This window comes from Hyperolius riggenbachi, chromosome 4 (assembly GCF_040937935.1).
Source record: "Hyperolius riggenbachi isolate aHypRig1 chromosome 4, aHypRig1.pri, whole genome shotgun sequence".
Taxonomy (NCBI): Eukaryota; Metazoa; Chordata; class Amphibia; order Anura; family Hyperoliidae; genus Hyperolius; species Hyperolius riggenbachi.
The window spans coordinates 458664224-458679847 of record NC_090649.1 but is presented as its reverse complement, the minus strand read 5'-3'; the positions used below and the strand labels follow the sequence as shown (position 1 = coordinate 458679847).

The 15624-nt window shown below is 48.1% G+C and overlaps 1 protein-coding gene across 1 annotated transcript in view; it reads right to left on the bottom strand.

The window, feature by feature from the left end:
• The window catches only part of EHD3 (EH domain containing 3), an 87366-nt gene that overhangs the window by 67559 nt on the left and 4183 nt on the right, over positions 1 to 15624 (bottom strand). The window lies entirely within an intron of this gene.

Here is a 15624-nt window from a genome sequence, read left to right as displayed (position 1 = left end):
CGTGCAGCGTTACATGTAACGCAACGTGGGCTGTGTGAACAGCCCACTTGTGTTACATTGCTGTGCGTTGGGGGAGCGTTACAGGCTGCACTAACGTGCGCCTGTAACGTCCCTGTGTGGAAGCAGCCTTAGAGTTGCTGCCAATTTTCTGCATCTTAAACAGGAGCTGTAGTAAAAAGAACATAATGAATAAAATTACTTCTTTTTTTACAATATTCGTTAATAGATTGTTTTGTCAGTGTTTGCCCATTGTAAAAACTTTCCTCTCCCTGATTTACACTCTGAAATTTATCACTGGAATGTCCGTAACTGAGAGTTCTATGTACAGAGATTCTGCACAAAGCAAAGAGGTTCAGGGACCTTTCACACCGGGGCGGTGCGGTAATTTTACCGCCGGGCAATGAAAGTCTATGGAGACTTTCATACTTCCCCAGTACAGCGCGACAAGTGACGTTTTCGCCGCATCCCTGAAGCTGGTCCAAAACTACGTTACCGCTGTGGTGCTGCGTCGACTTGCAGCTATCTGCGTCATACCGGAAGTCTATGGCAAGATGTGTTTCTTTAAACACGTTGGCGTCATGACACGCATGCGCAGAAGCATATTTTAACAATATGCTTCCACATACCTGAAGCAGGAAGGCAAGCTCGCGTCACTTCCTGCTTAACCGGTGGCCAGACAGGGAACACTGCGCAGTAGCGCGGTGTTCCCTAAAGGCCTGTTTTTGGCAGTGCGATGCGGTGCATTGGGCACAACGCACCACATCGCTAACACTGGTTTACAGTGTGAAACAAGCCACAGACAGCAAATTGTCAGGACCATGGCATCACACTGTGGGAGGGGTTTCAACACAATATCAGCCATACAGACCCCCCCCCCCCGATGATCTATTTGAGAACAGATAAAGATTTCTCATGGGAAAGGGGGTATCGGCTACTGATTGGGATGGAGTTCATTCATTGATTAAAGGGGAACTTCAGCCTAAACAAACATACTGTCATTACGTTACATTAGTTATGTTAATTAAAATAGGCAATATAATCTCTTACCCACCCTGTTTTAAAAGAACAGGCAAATGTTTGTGATCTCATGGGGACAGACATCTTTTTCATGGGGACAGCCATCTTTTTGGTTGAAAAGAGGTGACAGGGAGCACGAGACACAGTTCCAACTGTCCTGTGTCCTTATCACCCCTCCCAGCTGCGCGCGCTAGGCTTCAAATCTCAAATTCAAAATTAAAAAATAAAAATTGCACCAAAACAGCAGGAGAACAACAACTTCAGAAATCTCATCATGCTTTGCACAGCATCAGGGGAAAATGCCTGGGCAGTTTTCTTCTGTGCAGCTAAAAATGAGGCTTGGGTAAGAAAAACAAAGTTCTGATGCTGTGAAACTGTTAAAGAAACATCAACCCTTTCAGTGCTGCTGAGTAGATTTTTAGTCTGGAGGTCCACTTTAAAGTTCCTCTTTAAAGCACACCTGAACTGGATCCAAACCTGGGCATTTTAACTTATCTGGGGCTTCTTCCAGCCCCCGTAGTCCATCGGGTACCTTGGCTTCCGCTGAGCCCCCTCGGTTCTCACACTGTCTGCTCTGAAATCCCTGCAGTCTGGAGCTCCACTGCGCATGTGCGGTCCTATGGGAGGGGTCTCACCAGTGCACATGTGCGGTCCTTGGGAGCGGTCTCACCAGTGCGCATGTGCGGACCTGTCCACTCCACGACATCGAAGGCGGGAGCATTCTGAGCATGTGCCGCTGAAGCTCCAGTCACAAGAATTTCAGAGCTGACAAGAGGAGAACAGTGGGGACGCAATGGATGCTGAGGTACCTATGGACAGACTACGGGGGGGGGATGGATGGGAGAAGTCTAAAAAATCAAGGTTTTTTTTCTCCTTCCATCAGAAATCGCAAATTTACTGCAATCGCGGGCGTATCCCGGTACTGATAATATGTGATGAAATTGCAGTGTGATGGCGTCTTAGTGAGAAAAGGCCCTGAACTTGGATGAGCTCAGCTGCTGCCAGGGAGAGGCTGTGGTAACAATAACGGACAGAGAAATGGGGAGGATTTATCTACATGTGGGAACTTCAGCAGATAAAATTCCATCGCAGATGCCTCTGAAATACCCAGGAGGTGTCAGATATGCCAAATATTTGGGGTGTAGAGATCTTGCGAAGTGTGTGACGTACTCAGACATACCAGGAATCCCATCAAAATGTAACACAATAAGGTGAACCAAGCAATTCTTTTTTCAGTACAGAGACCCGGTCATGTTTTCTGCTTAAAGTGGACCTAAACTCTAAGGCTGGTTTCACAGTGGGACGTTACAGGCGCACGTTAGAGCAGCCTGTAACGCACCCCACCGCACAGCAATGAAAAATCAATGGGCTGTTCACAGTGCCCACGTTGCGTTACAGTGTAACGCTGCGCCATAAGTCAACGTACTGCATGCAGTACTTTGTAAGCGGCAGAGCCGCGTTAGACTGCTTGCACATGCTCAGTAACATTGGGGAGGAGCGGAGAGCAGCCAGGCACATGGCTAATTAATATTCACTGCACTCAGTGACATGCAGGGTTTACTTCTTGGAACGGCCGCTCTGTGCGGCGATTGACCGGCGGGACCACGTGATGCCGCATGCGTCCAAGAGTGCGCATCACGGACGCCAGAGTGAGCTGCACAACGCGGCTCACTCTGACTTCCACATCAGAGAGCACCAGGCGTTGCGTTAGGGGCACGTTATGCGACCATAACGTCTTCTAAAACGCAACGTCCTGGTGTGAAACCAGCCTTAGGCCTAGTGCACACCAAAACCGCTAGCAGATCCACAAAACGCTAGCGGTTTTGGGTGCGGATGAGTGAGTTTAGTCCCAGTGCACACCGGGCGGATCTTGATACGATCCGCCGGGTGTTCACCGGCCGCATCCACATCAGCGTGGCTAATGTATCTCTATGGGCTGGTGCACACCGGCGGTTTGAGGTTTTAAGCAAACCGCAAACGTGCAGCAAGAGGCACGTTTGCGGCTTGGTAAAAACCTCAAACCGCCGGTGTGCACCAGCCCATAGAGATACATTAGCCATGCGGATTTTCAGGCGGATTCGGCCGGCGGATCCGCCCGGTGTGCACTGGGCCTTACACAGGACAGAGGGAAAACAGAGAAATGCACCCTGTATGTATTTAGAGAGTTCAGCCTGTCTAATTCTCCCTCATCTGTGACTAATCACAACTGTAATTTGATCTCTAAGCTGTGTCAGCTGTTGCCTCGGCAGAGCAGCTAATTTGTCAACACAGGATGTTAACCCTATGGCTGCTTCCATGAAAACAGGAAGTAGACATACTGCAGATTCATTGCAGGATTTGTATCGGCTTTTGTTCTATCTTTTAGAGCAGGAAGGAAGTTCTGTTCAGGTACCCTTTAACCCCCTTATTCTTCACAGACGCTTTCCTGCCCATGTAGGAACACAGCCACACTGTGAAGATGCAAGTACGGCCCGCGGCTGCGCAGTAGGACAAGCAAGAATGCCGTGCACAATTGACCCTGTGCTACTGTGTTTGGCCGTGCTCATACATGGATGGGAATGTGGCCATCAGAACATATTCTACAAGCTCTTGCCAAATATGTTCAGAAGGTTTGGATCGGTGGGGTTGAGGAAGATAGGGGAAGCCTCAGGATTAGCCAGAGGCTTTCCAGGACTTACAAAAGTACAGTAGAGTCTTAGTTATCCAGCACCAACAGGGATTAGTTGCTGCCGGATAATGCTAGTTACACACCATACAATTTTCTGGCAGATTTACCTGCCAGATCGATTATTTCCAATATGTCCGATCTGAATTTGGATCGATGTTTCAAATTTCCAAAACAATTAAAAAAAAACAAACTATTAAAAAAGTGATCAGAAAAATCGGAAAAAAAAAAATTAGATCGAAATTCAGATCGGACATGTTGGAAAGGGTCGATGTGGCAGGCAAATCTGCTGGAAAATTGTATGGGGTGTACCTAGCATTAGTGTGCTTTCTGGTTTCTTGAGAACCAATGATAAATATAGGCCCATCTACTACAGTACTATATCCTACTCTATATACATAACAGCCTGCTGGTGGCAAAGTGGCCTCTGTCCTGCCCGGTGGTCTGGTGGCTTCTTCTGGCGAGATTTGTCCTGGCTGGTGGCCTCTGTAAGGAGCCCAGGTGCTTGGGAGCAGTCTGGAGTACACATGCCAGCAGCAACTGAGCCAAATGCGGCCTTAGTCATGAGACTGACGCCGCCGCATCAATATATTTGCATAGCCGTTGATGGTGGTGGCCCAGCGCGGTAGTACAGCCGACAGGCGAATTTTTAAGAAACGTTTCCCCAAGGTTTCAGCATGATGAGGAGAGGTGGGGGAGCCATGGGAACAAGCTGTGAAGAATTCTGAGCCCACAAAACCTTTCAAATCAATCGAGTGAGCTTCTGGCATTTTGTGCCGGTTGCTTGAGTCTGCCAGTTAGTTGAGTTCCGGATAGCCGGGAGTGTACTGTATTCAAATTTCTTTCTATTTTTCACTTCAGGTACCCTTTCACAGCTGGTGGAATGAGGAGTTTGTTTGGTAAAAAAAAAAAAGTTGAATATTGTCTTATGAACAGACACAGTCATTCCACCAGGAAAAAGGGAAAAGTACTGGGCATTGCACACTGGCACATGAGAGTTAATCAGCCTGTTTTGGGCGGGCGTGCCCGCAGGCGTGACACTTTTGGCAAAAAGTTTGTTTTAGTTTTTCTGCAGCCAAGATGGAGACTCCGCCCCCCTCTCTGTCTAATGTCACAACAAGAGCAGCCTGTATGTATGGATTACCTTAATCTGTCTGTTTGCAGGAAAATGCTGCCTGTACAGTAATGCTACACATGGAGAATACATACCAGGGCTGTGGAGTCGGAGCACTTTTTGGGTACCTGGAGTCGGAGGTTTCATAAACTGAGGAGTCAGAGTCGGATGATTTTTGTATTCTACAGCCCTGATACATACACCGTTCTATTCACTGATCTCCCGAACATTTGTAACTGTAAAGCTACTCCAGAAACATCTTATAAACAAACACCAAGCATGCAATGTGAGAAGTGGCGTTTGACCTGACAAACGTGGCTCCCTTTCCAGGTGTGGTTATTGGAACAGAGTTTCAAGAGGACGAAGGATGCCTCAAACCAAAAGTGCCAAAGAATTGAGTGGTTTCCAAAGATGATGGATCATCGGAAAATATGAACATGGGGCGAGCCAAAGGGAAATAGCTGGTGCCCTACAGATTCCATAGTCCGCCATCAATCGGGTGATTGTCCAGTTCAAAAGGGAACGCAAGGAAACTATTCATCCATGTCTGGGCCAACCGGAATCAACAGTTGAAGACTGGCAAATGGTTCGTGGAAAGACAGCCCCGTTGCACAGCTGGAAATGTGGCAGAAAACCTGGAAGTGAGTGAAAGCAAAGCTATCAGATATCTGCTTCAACATGGGCAGCACGGTGGCCTAGCGCGCTCGCCTTGCAGCATTGGGTCCCCGGTTCAATTCCGAGCCAGAGAGAAAGAACCGCACACCTGAGTCCAGCGGGTGCAGGATCCTCAGCAACTATAAGCCGCAAGATAAAGTATGGATCCACACAGACTTATCCAGGAACAGTGAAAAACTTTTATTGTTCCATCAAACACACGTATAATAATCTGACCGTAACACCGACATTTATTTCGGTGCCAATCCGGTCTTCTTTGTCAAAGCATGGACAGACATACAGACATGACAAATACTGTATATCAATTTAAGTCAAGTAAACACATTTCTCAGTAGAAAAATACATATATTGACATAGATCTGTACATCAGTCCTGAAAGAGGGACAAATGAATAAAGAGGGACAGGGTTCTCAAAGAGGGACTGTCACTCCAGAGGAGGGACAGTTGGGAGCTATGATTATGTGGACTTTCGGCAGTGTGTAATTTTCTCAGATGAGCCCAGGTTTCCGGCAGTGGAGGCACACGAGTGTGGCGACATCCAGCTGTTCACACTACAAGGGGGCGGAGCTCAGACAGTACTGCCAGAGAAGATCACAGCCTGAGAGGCCCTGCTAGTCTGTGCTGCAGGAAGTGGCTGGGAAAAGGGGATCCAGGCCAGGTCTTTTATAAGAGATTTATCTGCCGTCAGCTCATAAAGTGATATTTGTACATATTTAACCACATAAGGACCACAGCCTTTAACACCTCCCGGATGTGTGGCTCTGCAGCAAGCCATTAAAGCTGCAGAGCTCTAATTTGAAATAAGTATCCTGGTTCTCCAGCCCCCCCCACCCCCCCCCCCCCCTCCCTCCCCCCACACCCCCCCGCGGGAACCAGGATACTTATTTCAAATTAGAGCTCTGCAGCTTTAATGGCTTGCTGCAGAGCCACACATCCGTGCACACAAATGAATCCCCCCCCCCCACTTTTCTGCCCACCAACAGAACTTTCTGTTGGTGGGCTCTGATCGCTTTTTTATAATAAAAATGATGATTTTTTTTCCTCTACCCGATCTCCAGGTGCGTAGCAATAGGGGGTCAGAGGTAGCAACCGCATCGGGGCCCTTGGGCAATAGGGTCCCCGAGGGGCCCACCCTCAACCACAGTATTAGCTCTTTATTGGTCCTATGCTGATAAAATTAACTTCTATAGATGATTATAATAGGAGTGACATTAACACACTGTTTCCCATCTCCTTCTTGCACCTCTGACATTGCGGTTGTCCTTGATTGGCTTCGGTGTGGCGCATCATTTGTTATGTATAGAGAGCTTGAGGGGCCCCAATGCAAAACTTGCACTGGGGCCCACAGCTTCTTAGCTGCGTCACTGCCGATCCCCCCCCCCCCCCCCCAGGCAAACAATCACGGCAATCAGCTCTCATAGACATCAGCCTATGAGAGCCGATCGCTCTTGAGCCTCCCCAGGGGACAGCCGAGTGACACGGCTGTCCCCAGTAGTAGATCGCAGCACTGTACAATGTAAATAGACGGCTGTTTCGCCGTCTAACAGTCTGTTAGCAGCAATCGCCGCTGGGAGACTGACGACGGAGCCATTGAAGCGGAGATGGGCGCACACGATCTCCAGCAAAACCCCGCCCCAGGACTTCACGCCAATTGGCGTTGAGCGGTCGGGAGGGGGTTAAACTATCTCTGCCATGGATTGCAGGCCATGCCTTCTGTGTCTGGAGTATCTCAGACCAGCTGATGGGTGGAAATGTCTTCAGGGAGGTCTCTGAGCTGGAGGGGTTAACAGCAGTGCAGTAAACCATTCATTGCTGTGGACTCTGGAACAGCTACATAACAGGCTGGTGACAAATTCCAACTCCGACAGTTATACGCCTGCTAATAACAATCGCCTCAGAAACACGCAAGGAAAGAACGCCAGCGGATCCTTATTGCAAAAAAAACAAAAAACAAAACACAGAGTGATTGTTATGAGGAGTGTGTGGTGAAGGCTCAGGAGGAGAAGAAAACTGAAACAGGCCCCATTTGTTAGCATTCCCATTTATAAACGGTCCCCATTTATTAAGGTGTATCCGAGCTGAAGTTTGGGATGAAAATGAGATACTTACCTGAAGCAATGCAATGCCAGTTGCCTGGCAACCTGCATAGATATCAAATCGCAGCCAGGAGACTTGGGTGCAGGATACAGCCGGTATGGCTTATCCTGCTGCTGCTGCACAAGTCCTGGCGGCGGGTAGCGGTGAATCAGCGGTGAGAGGCGGCGATCGAAATATGCACGCAGCTAGCAAAGTGCAATAAAGAAAAATTGTGAAAAATCGGCCCAGCGGGGCCTGAGAAATCCTCCTGTGCAGGTTACCCCGAACTGAGCTCGGGATAGCCGGCAAGGAGGTTAAAAGACAAGAGGGAAGCCTCTAGATCTGTGTACTCCTCAGACCTACTGCTGTTCCCCTTCTGAAGGTTCAGCAAACAGAAAGCTAACAAGCTCTTACTGGATTTCTTAAAGTGGATCCGAGATGAAAAACTAACTATAACAAGTAACTTATCTATATATCTTATCTAAAGTTTGCATAGTTTACACAGCATATCTAGCTGCAAAAAGCTTCAAAAGTTTATGATTAATTATTCCTGTGATACAATGAGGGCAGCCATGTTATGTTTGTCACATTGTCAAAGGCTGAGGGCTGGAGATGCTATCAGCTTGCCTGTGTGTAAATTCAGTCCCCTCTCCTCCTTTCCTCTGAAATCTCTGGCTAGTAACCTCCTCCTGCCCAGACTGAGCTCCCATAAGTCCTTGCTATAGTTCCAAGGCTCTCTGAAAAGCTGTGGGCGAGGCTTGTTTAGTTTATAGGGAATTAGAGTATTAAAACAAAACAAAAAAAGTATTTGGCTTGAGGAATGCCCTATAAACTATATGAAAGGAACACAATTATGCAATGAGTAAAAGTTTATTCTGGGTCCACTTTAAGTGTCTGTGAGCGGCAATGGTGGTCCGGAGCACGGAATGGGCAGCCTTTGCAGGATCCAGAGGCTGCCACCTTAAAGGATAACTGTAGTGAGAGGGATATGGAAGCTGCCATATTTATTTCCTTTTAAGCAATACCAGTCGCTTGGCTATCCTGCTGATCCTCTGCCTCTAACACTTTTAGCCTCAGACCCTGAACAAGCATGCAGCAGAATAGATGTTTCAGACATTATTCTCAGCTCTGACAAGATTAGCTGCATGCTTGTTTCTGGTGTGATTCAGACACTGCTGCAGCCAAATAGATCAGCAGAGCTGTCAGACAACTGGTGTTTAACAGGAAATAAATAGGTCAGCCTCAGTATCGCTCTCACCTAAGGTTCTCTTTAAGTACAAACAAACAAAGGAGGCTGCAGCAGGTTGGCACTACAGTTGCAAAACTATGACATTGAGCTGTGCACGGATGACTGGTTTGCAAACATGTGTCCTCTCAAGCAGACGCCAACAGCATGCTCTAGCATAAAGTCTTGCAAACTAACATATAGTAGAAGGAGGAAAGCTGGCACTGCTGTAAAGCGCAAACTCTTTATTAGATATAGTTGTACATCAGGAGTGCATAAAACATCACCAATTGGAGGCAGGTAACATACCATACAAATGATCAGAGGCACATGATGTGGCGGTGGGTGCTGGGTACAAAAAAAGCCTGACAGCCGTTTTGCACAATGCTGTGCTTCTACGGAGGAGGTGTCATAGGAGCACAGACCTGTGCGAAACGGCCGTCAGGCTTTTTTCGTACCAAACACCTACCGCCACATCATGTGCCTCTGATCATCTGTATGGTATGTTACCTGCCTCCACTTGTTAATGTTTTATGCACGCCTGATGTACAACTATAGCCAATAGTTTGCGCTTTACAGCAGTGCCAGTCCTCTATAGGACCCAGAGCCTTCCCTCTCCCCTCCCGGTCCCCTTGTTGCAGCGGCAGCTCCTCCATTTAAATCCCCCGCCATTTAAATCCCCTGTAGTGGGGGACAGTAAGTCTGCGGGAGCCAATTCCTCCCGAAGACAGGCAGCTCCATACAGCGCACCTGCGCGAGAGACGACGCTCACGCATGCGCAGTACGGAGCGGCCCTTCTTCGGGAGCACTTGGTCTCCCAAAGACTTCCGAACCCTCAGTTTGGTGGCGGCAGGAAGCAGTATTTGTCCAAACTGTTTGGATACTGCTACAGGGAGTTCCTGCGCTGGAGCTGGGACCAGGAGAGGAGAGGCTCATTAGTATCCAGAGCCTTCCCTCTCCTTAGGGAAGTATCTGCTTTTTTTTTTTACCGATTCCCATTCACTTTAAGCTGGTGTAATGTATATGTAAATACAGTAGATAATAGCATAAAGCACAGGCGAGAGTGGTTTGGCTGTGGGAAGTATTGGCTGTTGGAGGGATTGTGAATAATGAACATGACACAGAGTTGAGGGATTTCCCAGGGTTGGTATTCCGGGAATGAGGGTCATCTATGGATGTGTAACATCTGTACAGAGCAGCTGTTTACTGTAATGAGCTCAGTATGTCCGCATCACCCTCACACCTCACAGATAGGGTGCAGCAATGGCACGGCCGGGATATGTGGTCATCTCAGCGGGAGGGGCTCTGAGCTGGGACATTCCATCAGAGCAAGGGGTGATAAACACTCACCGACCGATCAGGATTCACCGCTGGTCTTGTCTAAACCATTAAAGTCCGCTTACTCAGAACATTTAAAAGTAAACCTGTGAGTTTACATTAGAAAATCGGTTACTTATGCCTGGTACACACCATGCAATTTCACATCAGATTTCGGGTCAAATACCATCATTTCTAACAGAACCGATCTGATTTTCAATCATTTTCTGATCAATTTTCCCATCACTTCTGACGGGAAATTGCATGGTGTGTACCAGGCATAACTTAAAAGGTAATTTCAGGCTACTTGCACACCAAGACGTTGCGTCAGGTGCCACGTTAAGGTCGCATAACGTGCACCTAACACAACGTATGGTGCTGCAAGATAGGACGGTAGAGTGAGCCGCGTTAGGCGGCTCTATCCCTATAAGGTCTCCCAGAGTGGCGCTGATTGGCCGGCAGGACCACGTGATGCGGAGCGAGACACTCCGCATCACGTGGTCCCTCTGGCCAATCAGCTGCCGCCAGTGCAGTGAATATTAAGTAGCCATGTGCGCGGCTACTGTAGCTGGCTCTCCCCGCCTCCTCTCTGCCCCCCACTGAGCATGTGCAAACAGTCTAACGCGGCTATAGCCGCTCTAACGCCGTAGCATGCTGCACTTTTGGGAGAACGTGCAGCGTTACATGTAACGCAACGTGGGCAGTGTGAACAGCCCACTTGTGTTACATTGTTGTGCGTTGGGGGAGCGTTACAGGCTGCACTAACGTGCGCCTGTAACGTCCCTGTGTGTAAGCAGCCTAAAGCTGGAACAAAAAACTGTTTAACTTACCTGGAGCTTCTTGCAGCGCCCCTCCCCCCGTCATCCTGTGCCCACGCCGTCCTTCCGAAACCCCTTGAGCGCTGTATGGCACCTCCTTATTGGGTCCCCGTGCACGGAAGTGTTCTGCGCATGTGTAGTACAGGTAAATCCCTGGAATGGGGGCGCAATCAGGGTGCGCACAGCTCTGGGCCACGCAGGCGCAGTAGCCTGCGACTGGCCACCTTTTATGAGGCCGCGTAAGGACAGCGCAGGCACAGGATGACTTCAGGGGCTCTAAGAAGTTACACTGATTTTTTTGTTCAGGATTACCTGAGATGGAGGAAAAAAGTTTTATACATACCTGGGGCTTCCTCCAGCCCCCTTCAGGCTAATTGGTCCCTTCTCATCCTCCTCCGCCACCTGGATCTTCCGCTATGGGTCTCGGCAATTTGGCCAGTCGGCGCAGGCCAGCTGCGCGCACGCCCCCATCACACTCCCGCAGCCACACGGGTGAGGGACAAAATTCTAACTTGTGCTTAGTCACAGATGAGGGGGGGGGGGGGGGGGGGAATTAGACAGGCTAACTATGTAAATACATACAGGGTGCATTTCTCTATGTTTTCCTTCTGCCCTGTGCAAGAGCTCAGGTCCAGTTTAAGGCGAGCATTTTTCAAGCGGACATCAGCACACACTGCAGCTAGTTTACTACCAGTATAACAAGTAAACAGAAACTGGCATTACACAAGACTTTTGGGGCATTATTATATCAATTATGTTTAATGATTGGATTGTGTTGGGCAAGCCTTAAAGATGGACATCTGCTGTTCCAATTCCAAGTGATCCATCGAACAAATAAAATGTAACTATCTCGACTGATCTGGCATTTATTTATAAAAAAGGGAAAAGATTCAGATGCATTCACGGGAATATTTCTGTTAAAAGCTCTATCATCCATCTAATGGAATATATACAGTACATAAAAACATGTACGGGCACCTCCAGACATAAACCTATGAGGGATTCCATTGCAGAGTTATCAGTGTTGGGCGGAGTCAGATTTAAACTGTTTATCTGCTGCGATAAACAAAAATCCAAGAATTTCTCACAGGCTGTAGCTGGAAATAGCTTTACGAGACGGAGAGAGAAATGCAAAGTGACGGAAAGTGACACAAAGAGGGAGAGACAGAGAGAGATTATCTGCAGCTACTGCACAGCTCTGCAGAGAGCAAAAACATATCTAATCAACTCATATCCCGGTACAAGCTCCTATCTTCATGCACAGGACAGTAGGTTTGCAGTAATTAGCAATGCGCTGTGTTTTGTGCATTGCACCTCTATACTTCTTGTAAGAAATGTGAAAATAACTGTCTGGCTGTTTCCTATAGCTCATTGCTGGCAGTAGATCGGGAGTTACTTCCCCAGCACAGAGCTGATGAGCTGGCCCCACCTGCGGTCAGCAGAGGATTCTATGTAATAAAGTATTTTAGGGCTAGGTTCACACTGTAAAGGCTCAAACCCACTAGCAGCTTTTTCTAAGCGCTAGTGATTTGAAAAAGCTCTTGCTGATGCAATGTTATGGGGGATTTTTTTTTTAAATCACATCACTGAAGTGGGATCACACCCATAGCATTACATTAGCAAGAGCTGTTCAAATCGCAAAGCGCTGAGAAAAGCGATCCCAGTGGGTTCCAGGCCTAAGAGCTTTTTCTAAGCGTTTGATATGAAAAGCTCTTGCTAATGTAATGCTATGGGGGTGATCCCACTTCAGTGGGGTGATTTCATAAAAAAACTCCCCTAGCACTGCATCAGCAAGAGCTTTACAAATCACTAGCTCTTTCAAAGCTCTTGCAGTGTGAAGCAGTCCTAACTTGTGTACCTCATCACTCTGCCCTCCAAGAAGAAACCATTTATCGCTGCACTTCTGTTTAAAGTGTACCTGAAGTGACATGAGGACATAAACATTTGTATGTACAGTGCAAACTTATTAAAAGGGAAGGTCCGAGGTGATTAAAAATCAAAAATCTACTTACCTTGGGCTTACTGCAGCCCCTTACAGCCATCCTGTGCCCTTGCCAAACCTCAGCTCCCCGCCGCTGGCTGCAGCTGACGGAGTCGCACTGACGTCATCCAGACCTTACTGCGCGAGTGCAGTAGTTCAGCTACCTACCCTACCTACCTATCCTCCTAGAGTTAGATGGTGAGCTCCTCTGAGAACAGTCAGTGACATATCTCTGTAGTCTGTAAAGTGCTACAGAAGAGTTCAGTGCTAGATAAATACATAATACTATGGTAGCACATTCGACTATATCTAAGGTAGGGATTAGATTGTGAGCTCCTTTGTGGATAGTCAGTGACACAGTTATGTACTTTGTAAAGTGCTACAGAATAGCTCAGTGCTGTATAAATACATAATATGGTAGGACTACACCTGTGGTAGGGAGTAGACTGTGAGCTCCTCTGAGGACAGTCAGTGACATGACTATGTACTCTGTAAAAGTGCTGCAGAAGATGTCAGAGCTATATACCGTATCTATTGGAACATAAGATGTACTTTTGCTTCCCCAGAACTGGGGAGGGGGTTATGGGGGGCAGAGAGTGCGTCTTTTATACCGAAGATATGGTAAAATGTTGTGCAGAGTGGGCAGAGAATCACGTACCGCATGTAGCGCCATGCTCCTCTCTCTCCTCGCTCTGGGCCTGCTTTGCCATGCGTTCCAGCATCTTCCAATATAGCTGTAAACTGCGGCAGCCTGCTGCTATACAGCTCCAGGTCCTCCGTTCCGTGACACCTCTGTACGCCTATTGGCTTCCGTATTGGTCCATCTACTGTAGCTGTATAGCGCACAGAACGGAGGACCCGGAGCTGTATAGTGCACACAATGGAGGACCCAGAGCTGTATAGCGCACAGAACGGAGGACCCGGAGCTGTATAGTGCACACAACGGAGGACCCCGAGCTGTATAGTGCACACAACGGAGGACCCCGAGCTGTATAGTGCACACAATGGAGGACCCCGAGCTGTATAGTGCACACAACGGAGGACCCCGAGCTGTATAGTGCACACAATGGAGGACCCCGAGCTGTATAGTGCACACAATGGAGGACCCCGAGCTGTATAGTGCACACAACGGAGGACCCCGAGCTGTATAGTGCACACAATGGAGGACCCCGAGCTGTATAGCGCACAAAAACGGAGGACCCCGAGCTGTATAACGGCAGGTGGCCGCAGTGTACAGCTATATCGGAAGATGCCGGAGAAGAGGAACGCGTGGCAAAGCCGGCCCAGAGCGAGAGGTAGGGAAGCGCAGCGCTGGATAAGTAAGAGCCAAAGTGTTAGTGTAGCTTAGTTTGGAGGGTAGCAGGGGTTAGTGTAGCTTAGTTTGGAGGATAGGTAGCAGGGGTTAGTGTAGTGTAGCTTAGTTTGGAGGGTAGCAGGGGTTAGTGTAGTGTAGCTTAGTTTGGAGGGTAGCAGGGGTTAGTGTAGTGTAGCTTAGTTTGGAGGGTAGCAGGGGTTAGTGTAGTGTAGTTTAGGGCTGGTGCACACCAAGAGCGCTCCTGAGCACTTTACCAATCGCCAGCGCTTTGAAAAGCACTTGGCTAATGTTACTCTATGAGGGTGTTCCCACAGCAGCATTGTGACTTTTTTCAAATCGCAAACGCGTTGCATGTAGCATTTTTTCCAGCCATTCAGCTTGAATGAATGAGCAAAAACGCTCATCCATTCAAAAATTGCTCTGAACATTGCTTCAAAAAAACGCAAATCGCTAAGCGGTAGCGATTGCTATTACGATTTTGGTGTATTGTAGCTGGTCAGTGTAGCTTAGATAGAGTAGCTTAGAGAATGTTTGGAGGGGGATGTCCATAAGACTCTCTTGCACCTTGGTTAGCATTTTTCTTTTTTCCCCCCACAGATTTGTCACCTTTAAACCTATATAGCCCAGACTCCTGAGCATCTTATATTCAGAAAAGTCTAATAAATATATAATCCTACCAAGTGTCCCTGCGTCCCATGTCTGTGTGTCCGTGCTTTTTTTGCACTTCGCATGTGCAGGGAAAGACGCAGAGACACTGCCGAAAGCTGGGGGGAAATGACACGCGGCAGAGGAGGACGGGTCCTGAAGGGAGGGTGATCAGGTGCGCGTGTGGCATGGGCGATGTATGCACGCGGATAACTTAACCACTTCAGGACCACAGTGCTAAACCCCCTAAAGACCAGGCTATTTTTAGTTAAATTGGCCACTGCAGCTTTAAGGCCAAGCTGCAGGGCCGCACAACACAGCACACTAGCGATTCCCTCCCCACCAACAGACCTCTCTGTTGGAGGGGTCTGATCGATCGACGCCCCCACCCCCGCCCAGTGTTTATTTTTCTTTTATAAATATTTGGGGTTTTTTGTTTTTGTACTATTTGTTTATTTTTATTCTTTTAAACCCTCCCTCCCCCCAGCCAGCCAATCATGGCGATCAGCTCTCATAGGCTTCAGCCTATGAGAGACGATCGCTCTCTTGTGCCCCAGGGGGACAGCCGTTTCACATGGCTGTCCGCAGTACAGCGCTGTACATGGTAATTAGATGGCAGTTTTGCCGTTTGAGTTTCCCGAGCAGCGAACGCCGCTTGGAGCTCCACACAGGCCTTAGGCCTAGTAAATAATAATATGAAATAAAAACAAGGAACACCAAGAGCCCCAATAGTGTAATATGTACTGGTAAATGGTTACTAGATAGAGTAAATATTA